At 41.6% G+C, this 13,485-nt stretch overlaps 1 protein-coding gene across 1 annotated transcript in view; it reads right to left on the bottom strand.

Annotated features, from left to right (window-relative positions):
• The window catches only part of Apbb1ip (amyloid beta precursor protein binding family B member 1 interacting protein), a 97,763-nt gene extending 84,461 nt beyond the window's left edge, over positions 1 to 13,302 (bottom strand). The window contains exon 1 of the mRNA XM_055608574.1: positions 13,186 to 13,302. The gene's annotated coding sequence lies outside the window, so the exon portion shown is untranslated. The remainder of the gene's footprint in view (positions 1 to 13,185) is intronic.
• Between the last annotated feature and the right edge of the window lie 183 nt (positions 13,303 to 13,485).

Below are 13,485 nucleotides of genomic sequence, written 5' to 3'. Positions count from 1 at the left end.
TCTTTCATTGCTTTTTATCTGCATTTCTTTCATGATGTTGAAATACTTCCAAATACTTAAATTGGCATCTCTATATTTTCTTTGAAGAAATATCAATTAACACCTTTTGTCCAGTTTTAAAGTAGATTATTTTTAAAAATATATTATAAGAAGTATATTCTTTTTTCTTTTTTATTCTTTTTACTATTAATTACACTTTATTCATTTTGTATCCCCCCATAAGCCCCTCCTCCCCTCCCGATCCCACCCTCCCTCTCCCTTCTTCATGCATGCCCCTCCCCAAGTCCACTGATAGGGGAGGTCCTCTTCTCCTTCCTTCTGATCTTAGTCTATCAGTTCTCATCAGAAGTGGCTGCATTGTCATCTTCTGTGGCCTGGTAAGGCTGCTCCCCCCTCAGGGGGAGGTAATCAAAGAGCAGGACAATCAGATTATGTCAGAGGCAGTCCCTCTTCCCATTACTATGTAACCCACTTGGACACTGAACTGCCATGGGCTACATCTGTGCAGGGGTTCTTTAAGTATTCTGACAGCTGTACCTTCTTACAGATATGACCTGTATGGTTTTTTTTTTTTCATTCTGTACATATCTTCCTGCTTTCTTGAAGACACTGTAGCACAAAATATTTTAATTTTGTTGGAGACTAAATTATGTATTTCTCTTTTTTTGTTTGTGGTTTTGGTATTTTCAAATTTTATTACTTCACTTAAGGTCATGAATTCTAATCCCATGTTTTTGCTAAGAGTTTTATAGGTGTTTTTATTTGTAATTTTAGCTCCTTTGCTAAGTCAAAAGACCCACTTTAAAAGGAAAGTCTTTAATTTATTCAATGGATTCTATTGAAAGCAGAGGCTTTTTTTTTTTTTTTTGACAAGTTCTCTGAAGTCCAGGCTGACCTGGGACTCACTATGAGATCCAGGCTGAACCTCTTTCACCTCCTCTGTCCCTTTCCTCAAGGTGATAACTTAGTGTTCTCTATACACATTCAATAAAAACACTTTTTGAATGATTTATGCAAGTATTTTTATTAGTGAGCCAGTATTATGTGTGGTCAATAGAAATGACAGCAATAGGTTATGACCGAACTACATTCACTCACACACACACACACACACACACACACACACACACACACACGCACATGCACATATACACACACACATGCAGAATTCCCAAGGTACACAAGGCCCTGAGTTTAATGTCTTGCACTGAAAACAATAGCAGCAGCAGTAGCAACAACAACAAAACACTATGTTCCCAAACAGCTGAATCAAGAATCAGCAGCTACAGAAAAAAAATAAATAAATAAATTCTAGAAGTTACGCATTTTCATGTGTTTTACACAACCTAATAGAAAATATTGACACAGGCCTTTCTTTTGGATCTTATGCTCATGGTACAATTAACTAAACAATATATCTCTGTTGTCTGCCCATTAGTAAAAAAAAAAAAAAAAAAAAAAAAAAAAAAAAAAAAAAAAAAAAAAAATTTCCATTCTACATTGCTCAGCTCATTGTCTCAGCAGATTCCTAAGCAGCATAAATAATGCCCTGTAGCAGAGATACCAGCCCAAAATAAAATTATTCTCTGTGGCTTCATCATGTGGTATCAAATTGTGAAGACATTGCTTGGTTCTCCAAGGTCAGCACTTGCCAGGAAGAACTGTCCCTGGAGGCCTTTTTCTGGGATGATCAGAATCTGTGTTATAGTTCTGTCACAAAGACCAGGTCAGAACTAAATCTGAACACTGGAAGCAAGCATAGATCCTTCAAATGCGCATCATCCTCAGAAAGGCCAACTGATGTTAAAGGACTGAGGAATGGAGACACTAGTGCTTCCAGTCCCTGCATAAGGGTCTGACAGAGCAGCCCCGTCCAGCCCACATAGGCCAGCCTCACATCCCCCAGTTGGCTAAAGAGGTAGGCAGGGGAATCCTAGGATGAACTCATCCACAATCCATCTCCAAAACATGGCTCAAAATTCACCATCTTCTTCCTCCCACTAAAATCTGCTTACAGGAAAGTGCCAAAGAAAGTGCTTTCTAAGATCCACAGTGGCTACCTGAGATTTGGCTAGCAGATCCCTTTTCCTAAGTCTGAGGCTTTACCCACAGAGCCACCGCACTGGCTCCATTGTGCTGTTTTGTTTTGTTTGGAAGTTCCTGCAATGGATATGCACCACTGATACATCTGACTCCTAGTGGGACTTGGTGTGTGACACAAATTCTTCACTTCCTGGACCACCCTGATTTCATGTACCTACTGTCAAAAAGTAAGAGCTGACACAATAGGTACAGTTTAACTTGGCCCAAGCCTTTTATTTCATAATTAGAAATAAAGTCAGGAAGATTAATGACTTAGCAATTTCATTACTTACTTACCCCATATGTCTTGAAAAAGGATTTAGAGGTACATAACAAGAGACTAGAAAATAGAATTGTTTTACACAGTAGCTGAACTTGGCCACAGATGTATCAAAGTGGCAAAAGTGGAAGAAAATGGTTACAACAAAGAAACCTATAAGATACATCAGATTATTAATTTTTTTTTCAAAAAAAATTGAGTTCTCTTTGGTGGCAGCAAACAGCACTTCAATTCACTAAATTCCGAGAAAGTAAGACTCCCAGCCTGATTTCTTTTCTTTGTGCCTTCTAAAGTAGCTTAACATTGCATGTAGGAAGGATCACTTAAGACAAACCTCATTCTCATTTCTTAACAAGTATCTTTAGAAATGGTTGCCTTATCAGCTGTACCTTACGACATTCCAGTTCAGCTTGTTAATTCTCTTCAAACACCCTTGTCTCATCACAAATTGTGTGGCATCACCAGACTTTGCTCTAAAAGAGCAGGACACTGAAAATTTCACCAAGCTTGGGAAAATGTTTGTTAAAAAATTGTGTGTGCAGTGAAATCAACTGAAATTGAACTGGAGGCCTCCTGCTCTTAATGAGCTTGCCTAGTGTTGAAGGGTGTTAGGCCAAGTGTTGGGAGAGGAGAATCATCAACAATTTAACCAGTCATAAGCCCCGAGTGCTGCAATACTGACTTTCCAGACAAGATATGCCCAGGGTTTAACAGTGGATCACTGTTCTGGGGTAGCCAACTGCTTCATGACTGGATCTGAGGCCCGCTTCCACACCAGGGAACTAACATGTGCTTTGTTTTGTTCCAAGGATTTCAAACAAACAAGTCAGGTGATATTCCAAGCACATCTAAGGAATATTCATAATGCTTCTTCCAGTGCTCTAGTCAGGTCTATACTTAAGGTTTAAATAAATCCCCTCTCTATCTGACTTTGATCACTCTTCTTACTTCTGCCTGTACCACTTCCAAGGGGATGTTGCCAGTTTTCAGGCACCTGAGGGATTTGGATGAGATACTGACAACCACTGTGGGACCAGGGTGGCATACCATCAAAGGCCCCGGTCGGCACTTCACTTCCTTCACTTCCTAAGTGCACCACAGGCCTTAAGGCAGCACCGCAGGCTGGGGGCCGAGCATTGAAAACAGGAGCCTGGAGGGATACTTCAGGGGATAATACCAAGAACTCTCCTAAAGGAAGCTATTAATGTGGTACCCTTTTCAAGAAAATGCAATGCAATGTTTCTGTTCTGTTAGAATTTAGAAAGGAATAAAAAATGTATAGAGACAAATACACACACACACATACACACAAATATACATATATATCTTCATTTATCCACACTTTCTGATAGGACCAAGCATTTGTACAGACAGTTTCTAGGACAGAGACTTCATTATGTGAACAGGAGAGGAATGCACTGTCTGTTCTCTAGGCTTTTTACGTTATACCCGAGGTGTCTCCAACTCTGAACCCCAAGTCTTCTGACTATGCCCTCTCCTGAGAGGGGAGCACATTTGCAGAGCGGGGCCACTGCAGGTGAAGTGCGGCTCCTGACTGTGTGCTATGCTTGTGAATTAGTAGGTAGACCAAAATGAAAAAAATTAAATTTGACAACTAGTGTTGCCTAGGGCAAACAGCTCACATTTGGCCGGATGTGGGTTTTAAGGTTACATGCTCTGCTTTTAATTTCTAGTTATTTTTCTGTCCCTGTCATGTTTAGGCAGAACACATAAAATATGAGTTGTAGAGGGGAGAGATGGAGAAAAAGCATAAAAGGAAAATAAATTTGAGGTTGTCTGTGTCACTACAGTGCTAATAAAGCACTTGGGACTTCAAACCAGGCATGGTGGTACACACACTTAATTCCAGCACAGGAGGCAGACACTTGAGCTCGAGGCTAGTGCGCTCTACAGAGCTAGTTCCAGGACAGCCACGGCTACACTGAGAAACCCAGTCTTAAAAAAATAAAACAAAGGGAACAACAAACAACAACATTAACAACAACACTTGGGATTTAAATATGAATTCAAATCAGGTACTAGAGATAAAACCATAGCAAACACTATTTTCTTCCCTTTCCTTTAGCTGACTTCAGAATTCACCTAATACCCTCCACTCATCTGCATTTATCTCAAACTGCCTGGTCCAGTTCCACAAATACCAGTCCACATAGCCACCTGGCACCTGAGCTGTGCTGAACTGATGTGCTATACATATAAAACCCTAATGGATCTGGGAAACTGTTTGGAAAAAGAAATCACTCATTAATAATTTTACTTTCATTTAAAATTTGCTCTACTTTAAAATAATTAACATCCATTGGATGATATTTTTGGATTTTTCACCAAATATGTGGTTACAATCAATGCAAAATTATGTTAATTTTTAATTTGGCTTCTAGGAAATTCAGAGTTCCATGTACAGTCTAATCAGATGTACGGTTAGTTCTGGTCTGGAGTGTTCAGGACTATTTCAGCCTTTGACTCAAACATGATTGGACATGGGGACCACATCACATGAGTACAGTCTGAATATTACTCACAGCCACTCCGTGTCTTTTCCACTGCATTTTATCTCCCACTCTGCCACACTGTTCATGTGTCTGGTGTCTGAGGCAGCCTTCTACCACTGAACCACCTGGACATTCCTTTATTCTTCAAAGTACACCTAGGCTATTCACATACACTGCCTCCTCCTCTTTCTTGTTTTTACTGCATGAGTTTTGCACCTATCAGTGTACATTATTCATTATCATGTGTTTATTTGTAGTCCGTATCTTCCCACTGGGCTGGAATATATTGGGCATGAGAGACCATATCTTATTTTAAACCTTATTGCACTGATACCTCATTGGCCCTCAATAGATAAAAATACTTGAAACAGGGATAAAAGGTTTCTACTATGTCACATGGAGGAAAATTTTATCTAATTAAAACATGTTAGGTGCCAGCCCCAACTCCATAAATGAAGCTGGAGAATACAGTCTCTCGGGATTTCCACCTCTCTGTCCAGTGGTCCCTGGGCTGCACTTCCTTGGCGAACACAGCCCACATGGCTTTTTCTGCCTGTTGTTTACAGTAAGGGAAATGTAAGCCACAAAATTCTAAACACACTAAGAACAAGTCTTGGCTTGCTGACTACTATTATTTATGGAACTGACTCAGGAGAGCAATAGAAGAAGGGCCACGGTGATACCTCAGTGGTGCAGTCCTTCCCCAGAGGAAGCCACTATCCCCAAATGAAAACAATTCTGCACCCCAAGCTTAGTTGTTCCTTGACTTAACTGCCAGTTGTGAATGTTAACAGCACAGATAAGGCGCCTGTTAACAGCACAAATACAGTAGTTATAGATAAACTCAGTCAGTAAAGCAATTGTGAAATGTGATATGAAATAACTAGAAAAACATTTTGTGGGATCCCTTTCATCCTGTCAGTCTGCACGATCTGTCTTTTTGAGATGAAAGTCTACTCTTGCTGTGGAGAACTGTCTGATAGTGGTCCTCCTATTGCTGTGACCACTAACTTCAGTTCTTCATGTTGTAGTGACCCCAAAATAAAATTATTTTCATTGCTGCTTCATAACTATAGCTTTTGTACTATTAGGAATTGTAATGTAAATATTTCTGGAGACAGAGGTTTGAAAAAGGGGTCACTACCCACATGTTGAGAACAAATGGTCTATATCATCATGGTCAACAGTTTTTCGAGGTGTTCCGTCAGCTCTACCACTTCCCAATCACACACCTGATACCTGCCGCCAAGCTAAGTGAATCTTAGTTATCTCGAGCTCCACTAGCAACTCCTTTTTAACTTTCGGCTTCTTAAACATCTTACCATTGCCCTGGATATTTTCAATAGCTTCTAGGGGACCCTCCATTTGGAATCTAGCTGCATTGTCAGAAAGTACCTTTTTATTCCAAATCTGGCCTTAGATTTTGAAAAGAGAAACTCTTTCACCTCTGGGCACAAAAAGCTTTAGTGTTGAGGAAGGGCCTCATCCTGCCTCCTTGGGAGTCATATTTCTATACTGTGGTTGTAGAAGTCCCGAACTGCAGTGGCGTCATCACTGACTAACACTGTATGTGTGAATGCAGGGCTTTTTAGTGTTCACTTTTCCCTTTATATTTGTTAAAGGTAATTTCAGTTGTCTTAACTATCCTGAAAGGGGAACAGTGCTGATTGGCTGTGTTCTTCAATTAGGATTAGGATAGTTTAAGTCTTTGGGATTCCCAAAGGTCTTGTCTTATACTCCATTTCTCAAACGGTACCATCCTATATTGTAATCTGAGGCTCTTTATCATTTTTAACCTGTAAATGGGAATGATAACTGTATTTTCCTGCCTACCTAGCCTTTAGGATAGGAGGTGCATCACTGTTACCACTTGACACTTCACACTCAGACACCTCCGAAATGCATTTTGGTCTTTGGTCATCTCTAAGTTCCCACCACTGCTGATGGCAATCTCAAGGTTCCAGTCATTTGGAACAAAACATTGTGGGCTCTTACTTCTCTTATACCTCATATCCACTGTCAGGAATGATAGATAGGATCCACAGTATTGACCGTATTTCTTATCTCTATATCACTCTATATGAGAAAGGGGCATCAGGATGTGGAAGAGGTAAAGGCTTGTTAGCATGCTCCCAACTTTTTGTCCTGAGGAGTGGAAGGACACTGTTTGATAGGAAAGAAAGGAGCAAAGGGGTATTAGCGAAGAGTCTGGGGTGGCTGGGTCATGGGTTCAAAGGGACTGGCTGGCTGTTCGTGGAAGGTGTTTGTTTGTTTTGGTAGGACTCTCAATTTGAGCAATGCCAGGGGCAATAGTTTAGCCCAACCCCGTTTTAATTCTACAGGAAGTTTTATGAGGTTTCTTTTCTGATGTGGTTTGCCCTTTCAGATTTCACAGAAGTCTGGGATAATAGGCATGGGAAATTTCCAGGGACTTTTAAGTAATTTGAAACATTTTGGGAAAGAGAGAATGTGAATTCTGGATAGTTATCTGATTGTAGTGACAGGCCTAATCTGGGAATAAACTCTGAAATTAATATGTTGGCACTCCTTTGTTGATAGTAGGAAATTTCTCAACAGATTCAGAGAAGGTATCAACAATAATGTGTATATATATACATACACATAATGGGACCTTTACTGTAGTTCTTCGTGCTGTGTTGATACCACCAACTATAAAATTATTTTCATTGTTACTTCATAGCTGTTTATTGATACTGTTTTTTATATATGTATATGTAAAATATATAAAATATTAACAATATTTTGCTACTTTTATGTGTAAATAATATATATAATATTTTATATAAACATACATATATGCACCAATCTATGGTGCAAACCAATATATGCAATCTATGAATTTGGAGAGAGGAAAACTGAGGAGGTTTGATATTGGGGTGGATTTTCTGGCAAATGTCACAGGTGTCTGTCAAGGCTTTAAGGAGTTATCAGTCTCAGGGTTGGAGGGGAATAAAATTTTGTAAGATGGAAATTAGGGTCTGATTAGATGGATGAAACAAGGGGTATAAGTGTGAACAAACTTGGGTAAGGAAGTAGGAGGGGGATCTGCGAGGCAAGAAAAGAGGAAGAGGGTAGATGAAGGTCTGAGTGTAGAAAAGCTATTTCCTGGGCTGGTTTATCAGCATGTTTTCTTTAGAGAGGGATGTATTGTTGGTCTTTTTCATGGATTATTGATGCATTGGAAACAAAAAGGACAGAGTCCAAAAGGTCCTGGACAAGGGAGAGATTGATGATTGGGGTCCTCTTTTGGGTAAGGAAGCTACTTTCCCCCTAAATTAGAATATTTAAATGAATTATTTTATATTCATATTTTGAGTCTAAATATATGTTAACAGAAAGATCTTTGCCAGTATTAGGGTTTATTTAAGGGTTGTGAGTTTGGCTTGTTGGGAAATGGTACATAGGTTTGGCCCTGGGAGAGTGATAGAATGAGAAAGGCTCAGTGACTGAGCTCTTTGAGCGAATGGCATGAATTAATAGTTAATACATTATGTGAGGAAATTGTTAGCTTCTGGGATTATAAAGGCAGCATCAGTCAGGATGGCTAGAGTGGGCTGGGTGGTCATTCCTTTCTAACAAGATCTAATTGCTCAGAACAGTGGTTTTCGACCTGTGGGTCGTGACTTCTTTGGGGTTAGAATGACCGGTTCATCAGATATCCTGCATATCACATATTTACAGTACATTCCTAACCGTAGCAAAATAACAGGTAGGAAGTAGCAAGAAATACAATTTCATGATTGCAGGGGTGACTACAACCCAAAGGACATTATTAAAGGGTCACAGTGTTAGCAACGTTGAGAACAACTGGTTTAGACAGATATGCCACAAGATTGTAGACCCACTCATTAGTAGAGGAAGGTTGGGGTCTGGCCCTGATTAGCATGGAGGAACAGAAAGAAGTCTTTGGGAAGATTAGGTAGTGATACAGTGCATGCTTTAGCTAAGGCCCATTTGAGTGCTAGAATGGGGTGTGAAGGGGGGGGGCGCTTCAGAAGAGTTCTTAGTAGAGTTCTTCTCCTCATGTAGAAGGAGAAGTTGCGGATCCTGATGTGAAACAAGCTGAAAATACCTAACGGGTGAGCAACCCCTCAGTGTCTAGTGTGAGAAAGTAATTTGGTGTGGTGGATAGTTTTATATCAACCTAACACAGCTATAGCCAATCATTTAAGAGGAGGGAACCTGTCTGAGAAAATGCCTCCCTAAGATTGGGCTGCAAGCAAGTCCTTAATTAGTGTTAATTGGTGGCTGATGGGAGAGGGCTAGTGCATTGTGTGGCCGGCCGGTCCTGGGCTGCTGGGCCTTGGTTCTATGAGGCAGACTGAGCAAGCCGTGAGGAGCAAGGCCGTACATTTGCTCTACGGCAGCAGTTCTCAACCTTTAGGCCACACATGGGGGTATATATATCTATACATGAATATAGTCATCTTTTCTATGTACGCATGAAAAATTTTATAATGAAAGCGAAGGGAAAAATACCCAACCCCAGCTCACTTGTTCTAGTGTCACTTTTTATTTCTCTCCAGCCTAACAGGATGTAGTTACCTGAACACAAATCTTCCAGCCACTATGTGCGAGCGTAATTTCTCTGTGAGTAAGCACTGATCTGTTTAGCTCATAGGCATATCTCTGATGAGTCTGTAATATAAGACCAAACCAGAAAGACTTCCAGCAGAGTTAGAGAAAGGATTAGATTTACTACATTACTGATTTAATCAAGCCAGAAGGCCACCTGGAGGAATCTGGCTATAATAAAGATAAGAATGAAAACAGGATTGGGCCAAAGCACATTACTTTTTGAAAGTCAAAGAGGATAACTTTGGAGAAGAATATCTCTCTTGTCTTCCAAGTTTGTTGCTTGTTTTGCTTGGCTCTCTTGCATTCATCCTCCTCTCTCACTCTGGCCTCTGTAGGGCCTGCTATGTGGTCACACAGAACAGTCACATGTAGAATTTTCACAGTCTGCTTTTCTCCCCACTCTTAGGCGACAAGCTCACTGAAAATTGGTCCCATCTTTTCCCTCATCTGAACGTTTATTTTGATTACAGGGTGCTGTTATCAGCCTTCCCCAGGTCAGTAGCAGCTCTGCTTGTTACTCTCTACATACAGTTCTTAACCTCTGCGCTTTCATTTCAGTGACAAAGATGCCTTACAATAAATAGTATAAGTCTAGATGTGATGATTCGCAAATCACATGGTGCTTAAGCCACCTCGTGTCTCATTAAGCATCCCTAACTCTGAAAACCTTAAATCCCACATCTTTTAAAATCTGAAACATTTTGGAGCACCAACATGATGTCAGAAACAAAATTCCACACCTGACCACATGGGACAGTTCAGAGTAAAAAATATAGGCATAAAACACAAAGTTCATTTAGCTTTCCCCAGGGAGGCAGTTTTCCTTATCCTCCTTAGGTGAAATACATAAACTTTTTTCATGTACAAAATTATTTACAATATTGTATAAATTACCATCCTATGTGTATAAAGCATATATGAGACAAATGAATTTCATGCTCATAATTGATCTTCATGATATCTCTTGTATGTACAAACATACTATCCTCCACTCCCCCAAAATCCACCATATGAAACTCCTGGTCTCAAGAATTTGGGTAAGGGGTTTAAGCCATTACCTGCTGAAGAAAGAATAAGTATTATGTACTACCGCCTCATGATGATCCAAAGGGAACCCAAATTAGAAGAGAAGGAAAGAAATAGGTTTCACATTACGGTTCCTAGGGATTCAGTTCACAGTCAACGCAAAGGCAGTGAGGCTCTGAACCGAAGCTGTCGAGTCTAAACTTGAAATGTGATGCCCTAGGGTAGTATTCTGTCTCTCCTCCTGCCTAAAAATAGGGCCCAGTGAGCACACTGGGGCTTGGGCTTGAGACATTTTGCTGGTACCCCTGAGAGGTGGAGCTGACTTAGCAAGCATGTTTTGATGTGTGGTGACAGACTTCGTCTGGGAAGTAGAGATGCGGTAGTGACGTGTCACCCTCCAGTCCTTGCTGTCCGTAGGCCCGTCACCATGAAGGAGAAAGCGGACTCTTGAACGGGCACAGGTGTGTTGTTCACAGTGCTGTTCTCTCTTCCCGGAAGAAATGTACTGTTTTTCCGGATGTGTGATGTTGCCTCTGAGAACTACTTCTTCTAACTACAGGCCATTAAAAATCACTGTACAACCAGTGTCCCTGCCACGGGCCCTCAGGTCTTAAGATGTGTATTTATCTTACATCTGAATTCAGACAGTGTTTGAACTTTAAGACACTGAGCATTTGGATGAGAGAACTGATACAAAACAGAAGTATTTTCATACTGAAAGTATCAGTCGTGTTAATAAGAAGTGTTCAGTCTTGAGGCTCCATCTAACCTCATGTGATATGTCACAGTCACAGCCCAAACACAGATCTACCACATAGAATTTATTCAGCATCTCCAAGAAAAAGCACCCAGACACTGAGCTGCGATATACAATTTTTCTTACACACACAATTGCATAAAAACGTTGCATAAAATGAGCTTCCAGTTATGTGTATAATGTCCATGTTTGTGCTATTAATTTTAGATTATTCTATTTTGAAAGTTCCTAAGATCACTTATGAAGTTTATTGTAAAAAACTGTAGATTTATTTAAAGGCTTACTTATCAAAATAGGTAAAACGAAATTGAAAAGGACTAGAAATAAAAAAAAAAAACCTCTTTGAGAAATCAAAGCAGCATAACACTAACTTCATGGCAACTTTAAAAATTGCTCACTATATGATATGGAAATATCTAGAACTTTTTATCTATCTGTGACATAAGGGGAAACTATAGTGGAGAATTGGTATACATTCTCAGAATATAAAACTTCTAAGCAAATGATGTGGGTGCTACAGAGTTTAGTGAGTATTATATGTACACAACCATACCATGTCTGAAAAACAAACAAACAAACAACTCAGGACTTTTGAAATGCAGTAGAATGGAATGTTGGCAACTTACATGGAGGCCAGAAATTGCTTTGCTTTTTTGAGAAATTTCTCAGAAACCAAACCCTTGAAAAGTTCCTATTTCAGCCGTTCACACAGCTGGCTCTCCCTGGGACTGAGTACCGAGTTTGAAGCAGAGCACTCCATTGCTGCCTACCTCTGAGCCCTGTCACAGCAAGGCTACTGTCTCCATTCTTGTGTGGCATTATCTCACTACTTGAGTTCCAGGGTGGTTAAAACAATGTAACTGAGTTTCATCCCTGTATCAGATAGACGTACAGCAACAACCTGAGTCTACCAGTACCGGAAATGTCACAAATATTTGTAAGAGTGTAAAAATTAAGTGCTAATCATTCGAAGATGGTGTTACATTTGTCGGACTCACTGAGCGACTCTTCCTAGTTCCTACTATCTTGGTAGTCAGCGTTCCTCTCAAGGCCCACACGCTCGTGTTTTAGGGAGGCCCAGAAGGCAAAACTTCTAGTTTAGTCTGAAGGCCAAACCTCTTCTGAAGTTTGGAGTCCCAAATTTTAAAATCGAGCACTGAAGTGCATCCTTGAGTTTGTTCACAACACATTACTCTTAAGTGGACAGAAACCCCACCGTCTCTTATCTGCTTTATATTTCCCTTTACTTCGCGTTTCTATCACAAAAACATTCTTTGAACAGAGATGCTGAGATCTTCATTGTGGCAGAGTGAGAGGAGAGGAAAGAGGAGGTGCACAAGGCAAGGTCTGAGTGGGGGCCTCCATCAGGGTTCTAAGGAATACAAGAGCATCTTTGTCCTTCGTGATTTTAAAATATTTTCTGCATCTTCACGCCAAGCCTAATTAGGAAACCCATATCTAGTATTCAAACTCATCTTCACCACATTTTACAAAGAAGACGAGAGGGGAAAGACTGTCTTCAAAAAGCAGAATCGCAGTTTCTCAGTTTCAAAGGAAGGGAACACTTTCAGCCTTGTCCTGGGACTCTGAAAAGTCTTGTCAGACTAGCAACGCCCTAAAACGCCCCGAGGGATGTTTTGTCTCAGACTAGCTCAGTTCAGGGTAGGGTTCGAGGCCTGAGACAGGTAGTATTTCCTGAACAGGAAATCTGTTAGATCGGATGGAACAGAGCGGGGAAGAGACAGGGAGCCCAGGCTGGCACAGGTCAAACGCGCCAGGAGTGCGCAGGGACTCGGAGCGCCCCCCGGCATAGGGGCCCGGCTCACGTGGCCGGTGCGTGGACCTGCGCCCCGCGGGTCCCCTCCACAGGACACGCAGCGTGGCCACCCGCGTCCGTAGCCGCTGCGCGCAGGCGGGGTGCTGCTTACCTCGGCCGCTGAGGAGGGCTGAGCCCAGACGAGGGGTGCTGTGGCGAGAAGCTCAGGGTTCTCAGCGGGCCCAAGTGCGCCGGACGAGCTAGCAGAGCGCGGGTGGCGCCTCCGGGCTGGGCCGCCTCGGGGCGCGGACGCGGGCTCAGGGAGGAAGTGCGGTGAGCCCTCCCTCCCCGCGCAGACGCCCCGCTGGGCTCCGAGGTGCCGGCTGAGCCCTGCGGGGGGTGGGGTGGGGCTGGCAGAAAGCTCTGAGTGGTGGCTCCGCAAGTCTGGCAAATTTGGACAGCTTTCCCCAAT

The sequence above is a fragment of the Psammomys obesus genome, unplaced genomic scaffold (genome assembly GCF_907164565.1).
Source record: "Psammomys obesus unplaced genomic scaffold, mPsaObe1.curated_primary_1811, whole genome shotgun sequence".
NCBI classification, from domain to species: domain Eukaryota; kingdom Metazoa; phylum Chordata; class Mammalia; order Rodentia; family Muridae; genus Psammomys; species Psammomys obesus.
This window is presented reverse-complemented; position numbering and strand designations above follow the sequence as displayed.